The sequence below is a fragment of the Pinus tabuliformis genome, chromosome 7 (genome assembly GCF_031772625.1).
Source record: "Pinus tabuliformis cultivar Carrire ecotype Pingquan chromosome 7, CPIR1, whole genome shotgun sequence".
NCBI lineage: Eukaryota > Viridiplantae > Streptophyta > Pinopsida > Pinales > Pinaceae > Pinus > Pinus tabuliformis.
The window spans coordinates 1,658,797,461-1,658,816,094 of record NC_142293.1 but is presented as its reverse complement, the minus strand read 5'-3'; positions in this window follow the sequence as shown (position 1 = coordinate 1,658,816,094).

Below are 18,634 nucleotides of genomic sequence, written 5' to 3'. Positions count from 1 at the left end.
TGGAACATTGCCACATTCCTGATGTGTTGGAGGCTGCCACGATGAATATGTGTGCAGGCAAAAGTTCTTTATATGCAACTCATTTAATACCCTTTGAACGGTGATAAAGTGGCTTTATAACGGTGAAGGGTGGTTAAAATATTCCACCCTTTTTAAGGTACACCTGTCTTGATCTGAACGGCTATTGTAGCTCCATCTGATATCTTGCATATCCTTTAGGTGTCTCCCTTTCAAAATTCCCGCTCATAATACCAAACTGCCTGTCTGCGTTAAAATCATCACCTACAGCAGTTTCGTAGCGCGCTACGAAACTGCTGAATTATTTGAAACAGCTTGCCTTTACCCGAGACCTTTATCACCGAAACATTTGATTGCCAAAAACTCCCTTCGACTTTTCATATAATAGCAGGGATTTACATGTCTTCAAAAACAGTAAGACTAAGCAAATTTGACAAAAACTTGGAACAAAACCTCCCTTTGAAAAAGAAAATTCATTTGGCAGCTAACTGGCTTAGCTGTACCTTCAGGTCTTCAATCTTCTTCTTCAGAGCTTTATTCTCAGCTCTTAATTGCATATTTATTTTTCTAACGAACTGGGCCTCTTTGATGGCTGGTACTGTCCATGTGTGAAATTGTGCATGGCCATCAACTACTGAATTCAACTGGTTTTGAAAGGTTTCAGTCCCACCCCACAGAGCTTTACGATATTTTGTATACACATCTGCATGTTTTCTAACTGCTTGCTTCAATTTGGCAATCTCATATTTGGCTGCTTCTAATTGGCTCTTTATGACTGCTATATTATCTTCTTGAGATGTGATGATTGTTCTGGTTGCATTATTTTGCCTAACTTTCTCGATTGCCTCTATTTTTGACAGCGCTTCTTTTACTTGCTTCCTTGTAATAGGTCTTCTGGGTTTTAAAATGAATTCTTCACCTGGCTCATCGAACTTGAGCTTTTTTGAGGCTTTAGACTTCTTGGCAGTTTCTAGTGATGACTGTGTCAAATCAATATGAACTGGTTCAAACTGCTCGAATTCAATGGCCTGTAATAAATCATTCAAGCTTGCCTTGGATGTTGGGCTCTCTTCAACAGCTATAGCTTTACCCTTTTCCTTCTTTATTTGACCTCTTGTCCTTACCCTTGAGACTGCTTCAGATCTGCTTGTTTCAGGTGCAGTCTTCTTATCCTGAGTTTTTTCCTTTGTTGATTTCTGAAGTTGTTCTTGAATGATTAGTGGCTTCACTAGTTTTCTTGGCTGTGACTTGTTTTTCTTTTTAGCTCTTGCTTCTTTTTGAAGTTCAGCTATTGTGAGTTCTCTGACTGGTTGTGGAGTAAGGCCAGTCTTGCTTTGGAATCCAACCATGAAAATAAACGAATTCCAGTCTCTGCCTATCTTTTGGAGGCCATCCAAAACTAACAACTTAATCAAACCATGATGAAATAAAGAGGTTTCACAGTCCTCTTTCCTTAACTGCACCTTGTCACACATCTTACTCAAACTGCGAAATAGGTAAAAAGGAATGTCTATGGAAACTTTCCCAGTGAAATGTAAAAGCAATTTGAAATGGTAAGAATAGACCTTATTGTACCTTCCTTCACAGGTCAAGTATTTTTGAATGCAGGTGAGAAGAAGCGCATAATGTTCCTTGACATAATTTCTGGGCACTGCTTTTGTTAAGTCTTCATTTACATATGCCTCCTTTAAAAATTCTTTACAAGGGTTCATATCAAACTTAAAATTTTTAAACCATTCTTCCCGTCCTCTTGGGATCTCTGTCACAGCAGCTATGGCTTCTGGAGAAACTTGGACTTCTAACATAGCTATCTTTGAATTTAAACCAGTGAAGTTTAGCGCAAATTCTTTGGTTACCTGCGCATGTCCTCCTTGTAGCTTCTTGCAAAAGTTCCAGCAGCCGGCATCTTTGAACGCTTTCTTCACGCCTTCATCCCTCAACGCTATATCCAAGCCCTCAGGTTCAGTCCTCTAGCATTTACCGGATCTGTGTTCTTTTCTCTCCATTTTCCTTTCAAAATATTCACACACACAGAGTCTAACAGCTTCAGTTTCAATGGTAATTCAGTTCTTTTTAATTCAGCCTCGCTTGTAATCAGGCTCGCTTGAAATTAAATTTTTTTATTGAAACACTTCCATACATAATCAAACAGACAGGTCACTCATGCAGCATTTACGACTATCATAAAGGTCTATGCACGGTAGAATCTATTGGGAATGATATTTCTGTGCATATCAACAGATCTATTAGTGGGGTAGTGGAAAATGAGCGCTCAAACGTGATAGGAGAGGCACATAAACTGACATGAGTGGACACAACTGATGACTCAGCTACGGACTTGACATTTCAGGAAGGGTTCGTTGCGAAATGCACGAATCCACGATTTCGCAGCGCTGTTAGTTTTAAATTCTAATGATGCGCTGCGAAACGACCTAATCATAACGCGCTGCGAAATTACTAAACCATGATTGCGCTGCGAAACTGGCCAATAGGATTACGCTGCGAAATCCCTAAAAGACTCGGTGACTCGGATGAGACAAGACATGACTATGGAACAATGATGGTAGAGGAGAACCAATAGGATTTGAGTATAGTTTAAATCAAAAACTTTAAAACTCCGAATCCTAAGTAAGACATATAAAACGAAATCAACTTGACACAGACCTTTGTAATTGGACTAGGACAAACAACTATATGCATAATTTTTTTTTTTTAGTTCTAAGTGATAACATGTCCCATCAAAGATTGGTGGCCTGATTGATTCTTCCCTCTCCTAGTTTCTCATGATGAGTGATCTTCCTTCAAGCGATCAAGCTTCTCTGAAGGACCTGCTCTGATACCAATTGTTGGAAATAATACTGAGAGGGGGGGTGAATCAGTATTATCAAGTTCTTTTAATAAATATTCCTTATTTATACTTTGAATTATTTTTGCATGTCAGTACCATAAAATAATGAGCATGAACAAGAAAAACAGATAGTCACACCAAAGAACACCAGATATAAGGTGGAAACCCAATGTGGGTGAAAACCACCTGCTGCAATATGTCTCTATCTTCTTTCAAATTAGAAACTCCTTTTACAATGGTTTTGTACTGGTGCAGTCCTTTACCAGTACGCAGGTTGCAACCTGCAGAGAGCTACAACTCTCTCTCGTTTTCCAGTCTCTCCTGGAAGGGAGCTACAACCCCCTACTTCTTTTCTTTCAAGGACCACTTTTTCATAAATTTTCAAACTGGATCCATGAACATCAAATGATCATCAAGTACAAGTAAATCACCCAGTCAACTACAGTAACCAGATCAATAGTAACAGTAAACTAAACCCAGAACACCTTATCAACAGAGAAAAGTCAATCAAATAAATGCCTTAATACAGATACGTAGTTTTTCTTTCTCTGGCCTGCGTGGCCCCGCACTTCACCTTCTGCTCCCCTGCGTATACTCGCAGAGAGCCTTCTACTGCACTGCGTACCCACGCAATGTTCCTTTGAATACGCCGCATACTTTCACTGCACCCACGCACCCACTGCTTCTATCGCGCCACATACTACTGCTGTGGCCACGCACCCTCAGATGCTATCGCGCCGCGTATGTACGCACCTGTGGCTTCTGTAGCGCCGCGTACTTTCACTGTGCCTCCGCACCTAAACCTCTGTCGCGCTGCGTACCCACGCACTGCGCCTTCTTCTACTCTGCGTACCCATGCACTGCGCCTTCTTCTGCTGTGCCTACCCACGCACTTGCACTATTAATCACCTGCGTACCTCTGATTAGGGCCAAATTGGCAGTCCCCAGCGTGCCACAGATAGTCAGATGCCCAGATCTGATCATGCGCCCAAGAGATCACACTTCATAGATTCACTTTCAACTTCACTTTTATATAGATCAAGCTTTTAAACCGATAACCCAATATTTCAGATCTTAAGATATTCAATTTGCAAAGGTGCTTTGGCCAAGTGATCTCCTTCCCTATTTATAGTCAAATTAGATCCTATACCACAGGCCAAAACCATAGAAACAAGAACGGCGGGCTTAATACCACGGGCCAAACATAAGAAACCCCACGTGAGCGCGCTTCTCTGCCTTGAAGTGAGTGAACTAGGGGTACGCACCTCATGAACGCACTTCCTGGCCGGCGTACCTGTAGGTATGCACCTTTTGAACCATTCACCTGCGTACCTCTTAATTTCCAACATTTTGAGAGCCTGATCAGAGCATTGCCACTTGAGGGTGTTGCCATCAAGTACAACATCTGTAACATAGAGCCATACCAGAATCATAATGCCAACAGTTGTTGGTAAAGGTGGACACTTTGAAGAATACTACAGATGCATTGAGAAAATCTGTTAGCTCTGAAAAGTTCTCTTAGTGTAGAGAAACAATGGGCATTGCAGGGTTGGAAAAATGATTAAGCTCTCCTGTGGCTCCCTGTGGAAAGAAAACAAGTGGGAGAATGTTGGGTTGTATTATATTCTTTCCACGACTAGCCCATGTAGTTAACTGGGGGGTTAGAGGGGGGGCGGAGCACCCCCTTCGTTGCGTCGATTGTGTAATGGGGGGGTCACAGGGGGGGCGGGTAGCCCCCTTCCACGGGGTTCGAGGCAACGCCTTGAGGAATTTTTTTTTTTGGACCCTATATTAGGTTGGGTGGACCTACCTATGATTTTGTGCATGTAGTTCGCACATGGTTTTGGACGTGATGGTTTTCGGTCCATGATTTTCGATGAGATGGTTTTTGTTCCATGGTATTGGATGCTTCAGCATGTATAAATATGTATTGTAACATTGAAAGGACAATAATGAAAAATCAATCTGGTAGTCCTGGTTTTGGGATCCAGGGGAAAATCTCTATGTATATTTGTTTTATGTGTTATGCTCTCGCATTGTTTATTTTCTGTGTTTTAGACGTATGTAGGTAATTTCTGTACAGGGTTAAACCTTACATCTATAAGCACAATGTACTACACAACACATTTCGATGGTTAGTGCACACTTTCCATTGACACTCTCCCGCACTTTGATTGTAATTGTACTTCTATTTTGGTGAGCTTTCTCAATTATTTCTCTGACACACCTCTGTTTTCGCAAGTGTTTCTTTCACATTCAAGCTTCTTATTTTGTCTTGATTTCACTTTAAAAAGTGTCATTTTCATGTTATATTTTCTCTGGAATGTGTCACTTTCAGTTTCTTTAAGTTTTTGTAAGCATCCTTTGCACTTGTATCTCACTTTCCAAAGTGTCATTATTTGGCATGGGAAAATTCGTACATCACAAAAAGCAAAGCTATGGTTCATTTCAAGGGGAAAGTTTTCTATCAATGGGTCCCATTTATCATGTAGACATGTACTAGACCCATTCCCAAAGTATTCTGCATTTTCATACTAGTGTCGTCACTGTCACCATAAAGTGTATCTTAAGTGTCACATCCAGTCGAAGGGAATAAGTTGTACATTCTTGAAGGATATTTATAATGCATTCTTCTGCAATAATGTGTTTTATTCATCGTATATACATGCATTAGACATATTCCCTTTTATGTCTTCAGTTATTCTAAGTGTGTGATCATGTTCTAGTCTTACCCTAGTTTCATATCTGCTTCACTAATCCCATACTTAGTCAAATTTTGGAAAGCCTCATGAATGACCAACCTTGGCCTCACTTAACCTCTTTGAACTATGCATTGTGCAGAAGAAAGCCTCAAGCTAACCCCTTTCCTCTTGGAACTACGAAATGCACAATTTTTCCCTCCAAGAAATATGCATTGTGTAGTCACAATGCTCAAGGATTGTTTCTTGACCCCCATAACTACATATTTTTTCCCTCCAACCAATATCCTTGTGTGCATTGCATAGTGGCAAGAAACAAGTTGTCTCCCTTCCTTCCTGATTTGCGCAACTATGTAAACCATGGCTTCTCTCTCTTATGAACTACACATTGCACAATCTCAGTGGGCAAGTCAGCCCCACTAAGCTCCTCAACTACACAATCTTCCTGACTAGGCCTCTAGAACTATGCATGGCATAGTCATAAGCCTCAGTCCTCCTCTCTTGGCCTCTAGAACTATGCACTGTGCAATCCTCGAGCCTTTCTCTTAGTCTGGTACTTAATTCTAACTCATTCAGTGATCATCAAGAATGTTAGGCTAGGAATTTTTCAAGTTGATGTCTTTTTATCATAAGTGATCTCCGATTGCAGGTATTATATCTTACAATGATAGCGTGATGATTGAATAAAATTAGAAGGAGACTATGCTAGAAGTCACTCATGAAGTCGTAAATACAAGTTTATCATTGAGAAAGAAAATGAAATGGCACTAGATTGTGATGGGAGCTTGAAGATCAAGATCATAGTGAAGACTCCATATCATTCAGGAACTTGGAGGGTGAAGATGAAGAACAAAGCATACCTCTCATGAAGATTAAAAACAAATAAACATGAAGAGAAAATTTCCATTTCCATCTCATCATTAAGTCCATGTCATGATTGTCAAGTTGTGACTTGTACCAATGTCATCATAATGTCATGTGTGTCCATGTGACTTTCCCCATCATTTGTGGATGTAATGATGTAATTATCAAAAGGAAAGGGAAAAATGTAATGTGTGGAAGTATAAGATTCATATGTGGAATATGAAAATTCACATAGTCATATATGGAAAAAAATGTAATTAGGAAAGGTCCAAAAGTCATATACAAGTCCAAAGGTCACATTAGAAGTCGAAGAGTCATGAGGGAATGTCAAGACTTGTGGGGATATGAAAGGTCATTCATATTTCTATAAATACACCCTCATCACTCAAGCAAAGGGCTGTTTGGAGGCTTAGCCTTTAGAGATCTAGCCTTGGCTTCTCTAGCTTAGCATAAGAGAGAAGATCATTCTTTGGAGAAGCAATAAGTGACTTAATGGTCCAGTATTAGAACTAGTGGCTCATCATTGTAACTGTGTACTTGGATCTTTCACTTAATAATCAAAATATCAATGATCCAACACAGTTTCATGAATTTAGTGTGAATGTAGGATGACTATTCTTTATATGTTTGTAGTATATGTTTTGTTCATATGTATTAATAAAATTAAACTATTTCATTGGCTTTGGTACTTAACTTGTTTAATCGATGTTCTATTTGATTTAACGATCATTGTGTCTATGTTAACTACTTAGCTAAATAAATAACAAATATTTTCTTTCTCTTGTGTGTCTCTCTTAGGTTAGTACTATTACTTCCTTCAATAGAGTCACTCCTCTCTCTCCCACCGTGAAAGGATCTTTTTACACATTGCAATTTGTTTTTCATAGTGTCAACTTTTGTGCTAATTTCAAAGGCTATATGCATACTCTCTTATGTTATTCATTGTAGTTGAGGAAAAACTTTAAGTTATGGTGGTTGGGTCGATACTCTAGATGGGGCTCCTACTTCATATGGTGTGAGGCCTAATCAGGACTTCACATTGGGGAGACCCCCTTAGTTGTTGTATTTCTATCACCATCAACAATTGGCATTAGAAGGAGGGCCAGCTGACAATTTGTGTGAGTTGAGTCTGTTTTAATATCGTGTCTTAAATGGATCATTTCCAAATCATACTCCTGGGGTGTTTTTCCAATAAATCCAATGGTAAACTTTCAATACCCAAAGGGTTTCTTTTTAACTTGTCTCAATCAAAATTTTATGGTGATGGTGAAATATCCATAGCCGAGCACATCTCTAATTTTCTCTATTTCTTGTGAATTTTATGAAAATGATTCTAAATATTTTACTCTTATACTTTTCTTCCTCACCCTTGAAGGTCAAGTTGAATGATGGTGTCATACCTTTCCATCTTCTTCCATCCATTCATTTGATCACATCCATAAGGAGCTTCAACAAGTATTTGATAGGTATGGTTACTGAGATGTTTCTAAGAGGATCAATCAACTAAGAATGAAGTCTATTGATTCTATTGAGGATTTTTCTAGTTGATTCCTTAACCTATGTTATGAATTTCTTGAAGAAGATATAGATTGGGATTTATTTAAGAAAAAGTTTGATATTTTTTATTCATATCTCCTTACATGGTGAGTTTGAACCCCATGATGATTCTGCTCTTCCAACTTTTTAAATACATAGGACACCACTAATTATAGAGGAGGAACCTAATATTCCTTTCATCCCTTGTCCTCCTCCCTTTTTTGTGCCTTGTGTTGAAGTTATTCAAATAAAAAATATGAAAATCGGATTATTTATCTGTCTCTTCAATCTTCACACACTTCCCATGATTCATATCTGATGAAAGAAACCTTGGAATGGTTCATGGAGCCTTGGGTGAAGACTAATGCTCTCATTCCATAAGATGACATTGGTACTCTTAACCTTAATCTTGGATCTAGTTCCATTGAAAGTAATAATTCTTCGAGGGACACATTTCATCCTCTATCATCCACTGTCATGAATCTTTGTGCCTTGATTCACCTGACCAATCTTTCCCACCAGCTAGTTCTTCAAACTCTGTTGATTTTCAAGTTTTCGGTTCAAATTGTGATCAAGTACAAGGCAATCATATTACACAAGTATAGGAGTAGAAAGGTGAGGATACTTTTGATCTATCTTCCCTCTTTCCAAACCCTTTATGTCAATATGTTGTTACTTCATTATTGGATGATTTTCAATATACTAATATTAGTAGCCAATCGATTGAAGTTAATTTTCTTATTCAAGCTATAGTCTTAGAAAACCATCATTCTGATGATCATGAATATGTTGATGTGTATGATGATGAATGAAAAAGTGCACCAATTCATCTTTCGGTTTCTCGAAAATATTTAGATTTGAAAAAAAATACATCTTGAATTTGATTTGGTCAAATAAGATGTTCTTATGGAAACTTCATTTTCATCTCACTATCCCTTGTGCCCTACTCGTAATACATTAACTTGTGAAAAATATACTCCATGCTCTTCAAGGTCTTCATCTAATGAGTTGGATTTTGCATTGACATAAGATAGTGAGGTTATCCATGATGAAAAAAGAAACAATCAGTTCATCGAGTATCCATTCCATTCCTTATCATTTGTTGTCTTGCATGAAGAAAATTCTTTTTTTTGTCTTACTCATGAGATTGACCCAAACTATCCATCCTTATATGTTCAATTAGAAGAATCTTTTGACTAAAGTAATCTAGTTGTTGAAGTTGAAAATTTCGATCAAATTACTGATGTAGATGGATTCCACCGAGATAACAGTGATCTTATGAAAATTACCACTGGTAGTTATCCTAACACCATGCATGATCTAATTCAATCTTCAAAATATGATTTTACAATGTTGGAAATTTTCAAGACTTTTGAGGAAGTCGAGGCATGGAACTATGAAGTTGATCATTTCAAAGAATATCTTTAGCTGGAGGAATCATGCCTATCCCATACATTTGAGAATAGTGAGCTCATAGTTTTTCATGTGAATATTATACTCCTAATATTCTTCTTCATCACACCTAAAATCCTCTTGAGTGCTAGTGAATGCATGAGTTATTTCGTGAATAAAATTAATCTTCATTCATTGTATCTTGACTAGTTTCATGTGTTTTCTATACTGGCATTCATTTTCACTTCATTCAATGATCATGATGTTAGTGTAGTTTTTAACGATGTACAAGGAAATGGTTTTTCATATTTATTATGTGAGGGAGATGATTCTATTGTTCAAAGCATTTGTAAAGTTGTTCAAACATATATGTATTTTTTATTTAATAACAAATAATCTCATGCCATAAATGGTCCATTTGATCAAAATGCCTATTTTAGTAACTATCATTTAAGTTATCATTTCTAATTAGCATATATGATGACAACTATTATAGGCCATTTTGTCAGATATGGTTAGTGGGCCTTCAACTGGATCAATCAACATCCTTGGAACCCTTTTCATCATCCTTGCACAAATTGTTGGCTTAGGGGGTCCTGAACCAAGTTCAGAGTTAGTTGCGCCAACCAATAGATCCCATGGTCCATGGATCATAGGTGGGTCTCAAAGCCAACGCAAATTTTACATAAACAAGGGGCTAAAACCCCTTTGACTCCTAATCATCTACGCACTCCACATACACAAATCACGGAGCCTTTACATTATTTAAAAAGAATACATCAAAAATTGGGTTATTTTAACCCCAAAACTAACCCAGGGGACCCCATCCCAACAATCCCTCAGCACAAAGATAGTGACTCGCCCTCGAGTCATTTGGTTGGAAATGCAACCTTGTTGCGAAGATCCCCCAGCTCCACCTGGATTACTGCAACTTTGGCAGTGCTCTGAGTTTCTTCCTCCTTAACTTCCTCCACTAATTTTCTTTGTAGTTGGTCCTTCTGTGGCCAACCTCATTGTCTGCTATGTCTGCTACAAGCTTTTAAGCTTGTCCTGGATGGTTGTCATGAATTGTTAAGCCTCTTCCAACCATGGCTACAATCTAGCCTTTAGCAAGGTCTCCTTCTTCTATTCTTCCTCTACCTGTGCAAGGAGCTGCTTTCCCTGATGTAATTTGGCTAAGTACAGTGCTGGTGTGATGGAGTGCGTCGTTTCCCTAAATTCATTGTACTGTCGCTGCAGTTTCTTGACCTCTATATTTAGCGTTCGCAGGTTTGGATCCTCCAACATATTTGTCACCAACTCTATGGATTGATCAAATAATGTTGTGTAGTTAGCAACTATAGCATCTAGAGTGGCCATTCCTTCCTTTATCGCGGCCCCACACTACTCTCGGACCTCCGGCAGAGTTGTGGGTTGCAACTTTAATTATAGCTTGGTGATCTTCATGTTGAGTTCGAACTAAACTCGATTAACCTCAGATTGGGCTTCATGCACACCAACAACTAGTTTTTTGATCTTTTCTTCTGGTTGTGCATCCTCAGGGATATGAAGCTCAGGCACCCTCCTGCATGCCTCTGCAACTGCTGACTGCAATCATGAACTCTATGCCTGTAGCATCTCCTTCTCCTTTAGAACTTGTTTCTTTTCAACGAACAACTGTTGATTATTGATTTCGATTTCACTGACAGAATTGAGTGCTCATTGTTCCCTGATGCAAAGCTCTTCCACGACTCCCTGTAGTAATGCATGCAGTGAATGAAGTGATATTGCAGCAAGGTTTAGGCCCGTATTTATGACCTCGTCAAGGAGGGTGCATTTTTCCTCAGTGTCGGTGTGGACTAAACCTTCAGGCAAGGGGAAGACTCGCACATCCTGTGGCCACGGAACCATCTTTGCAAGTGTACTTTTACAATGTGCCAAACTATCTTGTGTGTCGCTCGCCTTCTCGACATCTTCTTGGATCTTGGTTTCTTGCAGTTGCAACTCTCGGAGGTCCTTTTGAAATCCTCCCAATGTCTGCATGTATTGCTACTCAAACTCCTATAGTACTTCTGTTGCGGTGTCCCTACCTTTATCACTTATCTCATCCAAATCGCTTTTTGTGAGCACCATGGGATCAACCTGTGTTTCTTGAGCTTTTTGCTTTTTCCACGATCCACCTTACTGCTTTAGTTCATGCCTTTTCAAAATGAAGGGGGTGTGCTTCCCTTCCTCGCCTCTGCTAGCTTGTCCTGTAAGATCTTTTGTTTCTGTTTCTAGAAAAATTGACTTGTCACCTTTTTGGGACTCACATTGCTCCTATTCCGCCTTCTCCTTCGCAACACGTTCCTTCTCAACATGAGCCTTCTCTGCAGCATCATTCTTTTTCTACGTGGCTAGGTTTTGCACAACCTCCTTAGTTGCCTCCTTCCTTTTCTTCGCGGTAGTACTCTCCGCACTCGTGTTTGTCCTAATAGCAAGATTTGAAGGGGTGCCACTCTGCGAGCCATCTTGCTACCACCTCTTGTACATCCATTTCTATTACCAAATATGACAAGTCATGCAACCTCTGCGCTGGATCCTTCCGTGCCGGGATATACACCTTGTGGAAGTCAGCCTTGAAGGTTGCATAGGCTAACAACTGTTGTACAAGGTTTGGGACAACCTTCGACATTGGTTAATAGCCATGTGGAGACTCGATTCCATCAAAACCCACAAAAATTTCGTCTCTGTGATCCCATAAGGAGGCGAATTGCGCTTCCTCTAGAATCCTTCCTGAAGTGGAGGAAACTGGTTGTCCCCCATCAATGCCCATGTGACAAGCACAATAGACAAAAATAACCAAGCATAGTGAAATAACTTGGTTTCATCCTGGACCTCTCGGCAGTTTGTGAGGAACTCCTAACAGAGGTATTCAGACCAATTGAACTACACGCTCTTCGCACAATGTGCAGCTAGGGACACTATGGGCGTTGGAACTTTATTTGCGTGACATTTCCTCATCACCTTTCCTGCTAATATCTGTGCTGCCAATTGAACTGTGGGGTCTAAGATGGATAAAATTGAGTACCGGTGCAATTTCTTTACGAGTTCATAATCTTTCTTCATTCTTTCTGCAAACTCCTTCTCCCCCATATTTTTTCCAAACTCCTTGGTTGGTTTCAAACCTTCATATGGTAGGTGTGTAATCCTGTGAATGAGCATATATGTGATGGATATAGGCCCTCCTAGCCATAGGCACCCATCGTGCACCAATGTAAGTAGCTGGCATACACAAATTGTGTTAATGGGGGTGCGATCGTAAGTTGCACCCATAGAAAGTTGAGCAATCCTAATTGCTTAACACTGTGGACCCATTCCTCTATTTCTAGCGTTGTAACACTTATTTCCTCATAATAAACTCTCTTCATGAATTTATTCATCGCTAAGTTTTGGAACTTAGCATGATCTGTGAGGTCCCAATCCTCCATCTTCAATAGTGGGATTCGCACAAGCCGTGGACCTTCAAAAGGAACCTGCTCATGTAGCGGGGACGTAGAAATGGTAAATTTCTCCGAGTCTCGGTCCTTTGTGATCTTTTCCTTTCCCTTTCTCAGAGGGATATACCCAGGGAGCTTTGTTATACGTTGTACACCTTCAGCATCAATATCTTCCATTCTCTGGCCTTCTTCTACCCCCAAATATACTACTTTCTGCTTATCTTTTGCTGGTTTCTTATCTTTCTTTTGTGTTGGTGTCATGGTATGCTTCCTTGGGGAAGTGTGTACCTGCACTGACTTTTTCTTCTTTTCCTTGGCTGTAGGTTGTTTCTCTTTCACCATGGTTTGTTTCGGCGTTGGTGACCTCAGCGTCGTGGGTACCGCAAGCGTGGCTTTGACACTAGATACTTCTAGTCCTAGAGCATCAGATACAACTGCTTTCAATCTCAAGGCGTTGGTGGGGTTGGTGGAAGTCATCCTCTCCATAAACAACTCACATGCTTCAAGAGGAATATCTTTCTATGCGAATAATTCCTCCCAAAACACTCGACTCATAAGCAATAGACAACAAATTTCAACAACTCTAAGGGCACAAAATGTTCTCTATTGGGTTGGCATGCGGAATTTATAAGGGGTTTTGAATTCAAATCTGATCATTCCCCCAAAATTTTGACAATTAATGTTGTTTTGGTGGAAAATCTTCAAATATTTTTTCCTTAAATGTTGCCAACTCGCTCCTCTTAACCATCTTCTAGCTGTCAAGTCATGAATAATGGCTCCAACGGTCACTTTTTTGCTGCGCTGCACAACACCTCTCTCCATGGTGCATCTTCTTGCTCGCAACCTCATATGTTGCAACTTCACCATTTTCCACATAGCTCGCCTACTGCATAGTCCTCTGACCCTGACAATGTAGTTTATAGTCCCACACTCCCTTACAACTGCCTGGAGCACTAAGGTTGTCCTGTCGCCATATAGTCATTGCACAAGATCCCCCATATATAGCTTCAATCGGCTCCCATTCACTCTTCTCGGAAAAGGTTCTCCATTCAGCTTCATGAGCTGAACTGCACCTCCATTTGTAATTTCTTTGATAATATATGGCCCTAGCCAATGCATCTGAAATTTACCCAGAAATTTAGTGAACTTACTATCATATAACAAGACAATATCATTTACTTGGAATGTACAAAGTTTGATGTGGCGTTTGTGCCATGTTTTTTCACATTCCTTCTGTACTTGTTGATGGAATCCTACCAAGAATCGGTCCTCTTAAAGCTCCATCAACTGCGCAAGTGATTCCTCCAAGGCTTTGCAATCCACCATACCTATGAGCACTGTTGTGCACAGACTAGGCACAATATACTCCATTGGCATTACAACTTCTACAACATACACCAATCTGAACGACGTTTTTCCTGTCAGCTTCTTGCAAGTAGTCCTATAGTCCCATAGTACTGCAGGTACGTGCACATCCCAATCATCTCGTTGCACATTGTAGATCTTTGTCAGTGCGTTCTCCAAAATCTTTTTAAAGGCATCAACAGTTCCATTGGATTGTGGATGATATGATGTACTCTTCTTATTGTAGACTTGGAATTCTTCTGTTAACATGTTGATTTTTGCATTCAGAAAGTGCATACCTCTATCACTCATCAACACTTTCGGACATTTAAATCTGGTTAAGACATCCTCAGACAAAAAGTTTGTTGTTGTAGCCCTTGTACAATTCTTAACCAGTTGTACCTCTGCCCATTTGGTTATATACTCCATCGCGATGATGATATAGCACACACCAATTTTCTTCACTAGGGGCTGAACTGGCCCAACGAAATCAATCGCCCATTTTTCAAATGGTTGTAATGATACTTGACGTTGTAATGGAAATTCATCTTTTCGCTACGGTTTGCCCATTCTCTAACACACGTTGCATGCCTTACAATACACCTTGGAATCCTTGTGCAACGTTGACCACCATAGATCTACGCGCAAAAATCTTCTGCACAGTTTCCTTTACTGCATAATGTCCAACTGCAGCCCCTCCATGAGCTTCAGCGAGAATGCTATCCCTCCCAAAATCTGGCACATATCTTTGCAGTATTTCATCTACACCCATCTTATACAAATGTCCCACAATAACTGAAAAATCAGCCACATGCACTACGATTTCCTTCTTTTGCTAACTTGTATACCCTTCTGGTGCCATCCCTGTAGTCAATAAATGAATGATATATGAAAAATGGTTATCTTCTACGCGTACCGCAAAGAGCTGCAGATCTGGCAACCCTTCCTCCAAATTATTGGGCTCCTCCGTTGTTTCGATCTGTAACAGATGGTTAGGTCCCACATTTAACCTTCCTAGCTTCACAATTACTTCAAAATCATAATCCTGGAATAGTAGCAATCATATGTAGATCTCCCCCCCTAACATAGGCTTATTGACCAGGTATTTCAAGGCAGAATGATGTGTGTACATTTTGAAATTCCCTCCTAACAGATAGTGTATGAACTTTTGCAACTCCTACACCATGGCCAATCCTTCGTGCTCAGTCATTGAGTAATTCTTCTTGGACTTCAATAATTTCCTACTTGCGAAGGCTATAGGATGGTCCATCTCTGCTTCACTAGCTTGCATTAAAACTGCACCCAACATAATGCAAGAGGCGTCCACATGTACGTGAAATTCGTTTTTCCAATACGGAAATACAAGATCGATGTGGTGACCATATTTTCTTTCAAGACATCTAAGCTGCGCTGACACTCTTCGTCCGAGTAGAATGTTGTGTCCTTCTTGAGCAATTTTTCCATAGATGTAGTGATTTGAGCATATGCTTTGATAAATTTTCTGTAATATCCCATATGTCCCAGCGTCACATGCAGTTGCTTCATGTTCCTTGGGGCCTCCAAATTCACAATTACTTCAATCTTTGTAGGGTCCACCATGAACCCTTTCTTGCACACTAGATGCATTTCTTCAAGTTCAGCACGATTTTTTATCTATGACACATATCCAACATCCAGTGTAGACTTGTTACATGGCCCTTTACTAATCTGAACATTGTCCATTCATCAAAGTATACTTCAGGATCTTATGAATGAACTCCTTGAACATTGCGATGACTATGTGAGAAAATATCACAACCACATTCTTGAGTCCAAACAGCATCATTGTTTATTGAAAACAACCCCACTCTATCATGAAGTCATTTTTCTCCTATCCTCAGGCATGATCTTAATCTGATGGTACCCAGAAAACCTGTCTGTGAATGAATAAACCTCCTGCCCTCCAACATTGCCTAATACTTTATCGATAAACGGTGTTGGGAATGGACCATGGACACAAGCATCATTAAGTTTCCACAGATCTATGCAAATCCTTATCTCACCCTTCTTCTTCTTCTCCTGAACCACCATCAAGCTCACCCAATAAGATTCTTCAACCGGTTCTATGATGCCTCCTTTTTGTATCTTATCCAACTCTAGGAGAAACTTTTCCTTGTATTTAGGATTAAGGCGACATGACCTCTATTTAATAGGCTTCGTGTTTGGCTTTAGAGTGATTTCATAATGCCCAAATCACCAACTATGCCCTTAAAATATGAAAACTTGATAGGGAAAAGATTCTGATACTCGTGGAGTAACTCAACAACCTTATCCACAGTAGCTTCATCCCAATAATCTCCAATCTTTGCAAACTTCAATTTTGCTTTAGTACCAATGTTTACTTGCTTTGTCCTCAATGGCGCAGTGATGTCCAGGTTGTTTAGTTGCAGGGCTTTGACTTCGTGATGCCCTTTTGCCTCTGAAATGTTCATATTCCTCGGATCTTCATCCTCTTCTTCAGCTATCACATTATAACATTCCAATGCATGGCGCAGCTGGGTGCTCCAATCTGGTTGGACCCACTCCATAGGTTCTTGTAGTGTTCTGAGGATAACTCCCTTAATCTCTTGTAGGGATTCATCAATCCTCACGAAGCCGTCTTCAAAACTAAAGGTCAATAAAACCCCTTCCCTCAATATATCCCACTGAATGGTGCCATGGCGGAGCTCCATTTCGAGATACCAATTCATGGGAATTGTATCTAAAGTATGGAAAAATAAGTGTACCCACTCCGGTTGTGGTTTTGTCCCCTGTGCTTTAGTCCATTTTTCTAGGTGATCACGTGGATCATCCTTCCAACAATATTTATCAGTCACTCTAGTGTTAGCGTGCCCAAACTATAACCTCATCATTCTTTTGTAATCCCACCATCCATCAAAACTATTCTTGTGCGTACCCCACCACCGTATGGGCGTACCACGCAATGCCAAATCTAATTCTTGGAAGCGGTGATCTTCAGGGATTTCATGCTCAAATGCATCCAAAAACTTATCCACATTAGTTAAACCATCATAATAGGGTAAGTTCCTTACCTCCGACAAAACAGAGCGCAATGATTTTGTCATCATATTGCAGCACAGTGTAGATACTTCATGCAAACGATTCTACCAATGCTCCAACTCTTCATCTAAATCAAAGGTACAAGAACTCTCTCGATCCCATGCAATCCATCCATCTACCATTATATTGACCAAGTCATAGTCTTGTGCTATTATTTTATAGATCTGATCCAGTTCATCATCACTTTCTTCATAGTCGTAGACTGGTTTAGTGTAGCGCGCCCCTTCTGTAGGGTCCAGCAGCCCTACAACCTGAAACGATTTCCTTTCAAATGACATTGTCCTTTTCTTCAAGTTGATGACCCCATTCATGTCAATAGCCCAGTCAATTCCCAAGAGTGCGAGGTATGGATTATTGTCGTCAACGATCTCTATCACCTCAAAGTCATCCATTGCGCTCACACCTTCCATATCAACTGTGACTCCATATAATCGTCCCATAGGGATGATTTTCTATTGGTTTCCATTCTAAGCTGAATCGAAGACCACTACAACACAGGTCTCCCCATTATTTCCCATGTTCGATTTGGTAGTTTGTTCACATCGAACCCAGATCCAAGATGACTTGGTCCATCTCATAATCTCCTAACTATGCAGTGAGCCTCATCTCGCACCCTGTTCTTGCCTTATGTTTGCCAATTTTTCTCACTACCCAGTGTCTAGTAGGGACCTTCTCTTTGCTGGCACATTTTTTTATTAACTCCTATAGGCCTTCCAAAGCTTTGTTATTGTAGAGAAATTTTATGCAGGTCTCCAAAAACATAATAAGTATAGAGGGATCAACCCTGCAAGCGCGCTAGTGTCTTGCATATTGTCATGACTTCCTGAGGTGGATGCCTCAGCGAAGCTTTTCTTGGCCTCCATAAATGTTTTCTTAGTGTGCGCCAAATCAAAACTGACTTCCTTCTAGGGCCTTGCGGTCCCATATGTCCTCCTCTGGTTGTTTACCCTTATCATCCCCAGTTGTTATTCCACTTCTCAACACTATATTCGTGCTTTGATCTTCCTCACGGGGCTCAGCTCTCATCGTATGTAAGTTTTGCATAGGCTGTTGAGGCTGCACCTTCTTCTCCTACATCTTGGCTATCAACACCGAGCATTCTTCTATAGTGTGGTCAAGTTGGCTGCAGTATTGACATGACAAGCATGTCTGATTCTGACACTCCCGTGCGTAGTGTCATGGTGTTCTGCAGTTGTAACAGATAACTTGACCCCGGCCTCTACCAGGTCCTCATCCTCCTCAGCCTCACCCTTGTCCCGAATATCCTCTGCGCGCTCCTCTGCCGCCTTTCTCTCGAGGTTGAGTTTTGGATTGCATTCAGTATGTAGGTGTTCTTTCCATCATCAACTCATAGCTGCGATAGTGGCACTCATCGT